General features: G+C 53.6%; 1 long non-coding RNA gene across 1 annotated transcript; it reads right to left on the reverse strand.

Annotated features, from left to right (window-relative positions):
- Positions 1 to 763: 763 nt before the first annotated feature.
- LOC116738016 lies at positions 764 to 2,516 on the reverse strand. The gene is made up of 2 exons (XR_004343509.1): positions 2,479 to 2,516; positions 764 to 1,330 (listed from the first exon to the last, which is right to left on the reverse strand). It is a non-coding gene; the product is annotated as an uncharacterized LOC116738016 (long non-coding RNA).
- Positions 2,517 to 3,504: the final 988 nt, after the last annotated feature.

Raw genomic sequence — 3,504 nt, forward strand, 5'->3', positions numbered from 1 at the left:
GAAGAAAGGAAGGAAGGAAGGAAGGAAGACAGGGAGGGAGGGAGGAAGGAACAAAGGAAGGAAGGAAGGGAGGAAGAAACCAGCCACAAGGTAAGGTCAAGTCCCCATGACTCCAGTAGGCTCAGCTGCAAGGCATGCTGGGATCTCAGAAACAGGGGATGGTGGGAAAATGCAAGAGAAGGCCAGACCCAGTTAAAGCTGCAAGAAACAACTAGCCATCGAGCTGGCCTCAGGTGTGCGTGGAAAACTGTATGACACAAAACATTCCAAGGGCTGTGATGAAACACCAGGCATTGATTTAGGCCAGTCGCCAGGGAAGTCCAAACGTGGGAAGGTTGGGAGGGGCCCCACCATGGGAGTCCCCAGGTGGCAGACACGTTGAAGAACCAGGTGGAAAATGGAACCACAATTCCCAGCTGCTTCGTTGGGCAGGAGGGTCCTGGCCACGGGGAACGTTCAAGAGCTCAACAGGGTATCAGGTCCAGACCAGACCTGAAGCGCCAAACAGAACATGGGGCCACGTCCCCAGTGGAATAACGGGGCCACCACAGCTGGCATTAGGGCTAAGTTGTAGCTCTGAGGGCATATGGGCGTCCGAGCTGCACCCGGGCCTTGGGCTCGTGGCAGCGGGGATGCAATACAACCCCCCTGAGCGGAGGCTGCAATGAAACCCGTGCTGTATCCGGCATCTTTAGGCGCTAAAGATGTCCAGTGTCAGGGCGCCCGTGAGAAAACAAAACAAAACAAAACAAAACAGCAGTTGTTGGTTTGCTTTCAAGACTCAGTGTGGGTTCCAAGCCAGTGACATGAAAACACAAATTTCTGGCCTCCTTTCTCCTCTCTGAAAGCAACATGATGTGACCAATATCCTTTCGCTGCACTTCACGGCTACAGGACCGGCAGGTGTCCGCCTGCCCCTTGTGGATCCCCACCTCGTTGCCCCTGCACTAATGTGCTCTCTCTAGGGTCCTCCTGCAGCTCCGGGGCGGGGACAGACGACACGCGGAGGAAACACGCCTACTGCTAGGGAAAGAGCCCTGGCCTCGACTCACAAGATCTGAGTTCCAGTCCCGATGTCGTCACTAATTGACCGCGTGCCCTGGAGCACGGGACACACGAGGGCTGGCATTTCGCCCGCACGCAGGCGAGCTGTTTTCCAGGCTCCCTTCCGGTTCTTGCGCTCTGAGTCTTCCCATCGGTGTGTGAGTACCAGGCCAGGCGAGTGGGGAGTCAGGACAAAAGCAACACGGATGGCCACTTGGGGTTTGTTCGCTACGGGCTGCCACTCCTGCCATCTCGCCCAGTCCTCCGTGCTGCTGTGGTCGCTGTGCTGTGCAACGCACAGGAGGAGGAAGGGGAGGGCAGTTGTTGGGAAACGGTGTCGACACTGAGCGATCCAGCTGCTTTTGTGAAGTAGAGGCCTGTTGCCTGCCCAGAACCCCTGCCAGGCCACTGTGCAGAGGGGCGGGGGGCGGGGCACCGGCCTGCAGCTCCCCTCGCCTCCGCGACCGCCCCCACCCCCCCTGCCCCGCACTGACGCCAGCCGCCCGCAGCCACAGACTGATTGATGTGGTTTACAAGGCCGCCCCCCTTGCCTCAAGGTGGGTCAGCTCTACAGTGCAGTTTATGTTCTGGAATCTTCCCCCCGTGGATCAAGCCGAACCTAAACTTTACTTATTTTTTTAATTGAAGGAGCGTTGACAGACAATGTTCCATGTTTCAGGTGTGCCCCTGAGAGATTCCACAAGGCTGTGCTGTGCTGACCACAGTGGAGCCAACCCCACCTGTCACCAGCAACGCTGTCACAGGACCATTGACTCTGTTCCCTGCGGGACCTTGCATCCCCGTGACTTATTCGTTCCATAACTGGAAGCCTGTATCTCCCCCTCCCCTTCGCCATTTTGCCCATCCCCCTTCCTCCCTGTTTCTCCTTTTGTGTGTGTATTTCAAACCTCAACTCTACTGAGACTAGATCCTTGCTGGGCCCCACCCTTGCCCCTCTGTCCCTTACAGGGCCTTCCTACCCAGCGTCGCTTTTAATAGATCACTTTCCCAAGAGTAGCTGTCTCAGGTCCTGCTTCTAGGGACTTGATCCAAGACCGTGTGTTTTTAATAAATAAAAGTAAAATGCCATTGATGAGTAAAACATGGCAAAACACGTATGACAGTATGGGAAATCAACTCCCAGATTCACTTTTTAAAAAGAAACAAGAGGTGCGCCTGGGTGGCTCAGTCGGTTAAGCGGCCGACTTCGGCTCAGGTCATGATCTTGCGGTTCACGAGTTTGAGCCCCACGTTGGGCTCTGTACTGACAGCTCGGAGCCTGGAGCCTGCTTCTGATTCTGTGTCTGCCTCTCTCTCTGCCCCTCCCCTGCTTGCTCTCTGTCTCTCTCTTTCAAAAAAAAAAAAAATAATAATAATAAAATAAACATTAAAAAAAATAAAAATAAATAACTAAAAAGGAAACAAGAGGGGTACCTGGGTGGCTCATTTGGTCAAGCTTCTGACTCTTGATTTTGGCTCAGGTCATGATCTCATCATGGTTTGTGGGATCGAGCCCCAAGTCAGGCTCTGTGTCGACAGCACGGGGTCTGCTTGGGATTCTCTGTCTCCTTCTTCTCTGTCCCTCTTCCATTTGCATGTGTTCTCTCTCTCAAAATAAACATTTTTCAAAAAGAAAAGAAAAAAAGAAAAATCTGCAATGAGTCTGTGGGGGGGAGGGAACAAAGACCAGTTTCCTGTTTGCCCTTGGAAGGCAAGTAAATGGAGTAGTTTCCTGGGATGGAAACCCCATTTTGCCTGATTCTTTTCCAAGGCATCATGGGGCAGCTGAGAGTTTGCAAGGTCAGGATCATTCCCCTTGCTTGAACAGCACCCATCAGTGACTTACCTGACTCACGCCAGTAACTATATCCTCTTTCGAATGTACCTCTCTTCAAGGCCACAGTACAAGAGGTAGGAGCCCCCTTTAATGAAACTGCAATAGTGAATGTGGTGCTTTTCCTTTTAGAACCCAGACTGATCTGTTAAGAGTCCAATTCAAAAAGGCTACAGAGGCCCAAACTAGCCAAACTCCCCCACTGTGGTGTGCCCACAGTGGCCACTCATGTTCCAACTGAGGTGACCTGGTGAAAATCTCTCCTGGGCCCCTGCTCTGCTCTCAGGCACATCCTTCAGATTTTCTAGCATGGTGCTTGTTAACAGCACAGGCTCTGGAACCAACACGCCTGAGTTTGATTCCTGGCTCTGCCCCTTGGTGGCAATGTGGCCATGCCTCAGGGTCCGCATCTGTCAGCTCAAGGGCTCATGTGTTACTGAATGCAGCTGAGGGGCGCCTGGGTGGCGCAGTCGGTTAAGCGTCCGACTTCAGCCAGGTCATGATCTCGCGGTCCGTGAGTTCGAGCCCCGCGTCAGGCTCTGGGCTGATGGCCCGGAGCCTGGAGCCTGTTTCCGATTCTGTGTCTCCCTCTCTCTCTGCCCCTCCTCCGTTCATGCTCTGTCTGT

The sequence above is a fragment of the Lynx canadensis genome, chromosome B1, assembly GCF_007474595.2.
Source record: "Lynx canadensis isolate LIC74 chromosome B1, mLynCan4.pri.v2, whole genome shotgun sequence".
In the NCBI taxonomy this organism is placed as follows: domain Eukaryota; kingdom Metazoa; phylum Chordata; class Mammalia; order Carnivora; family Felidae; genus Lynx; species Lynx canadensis.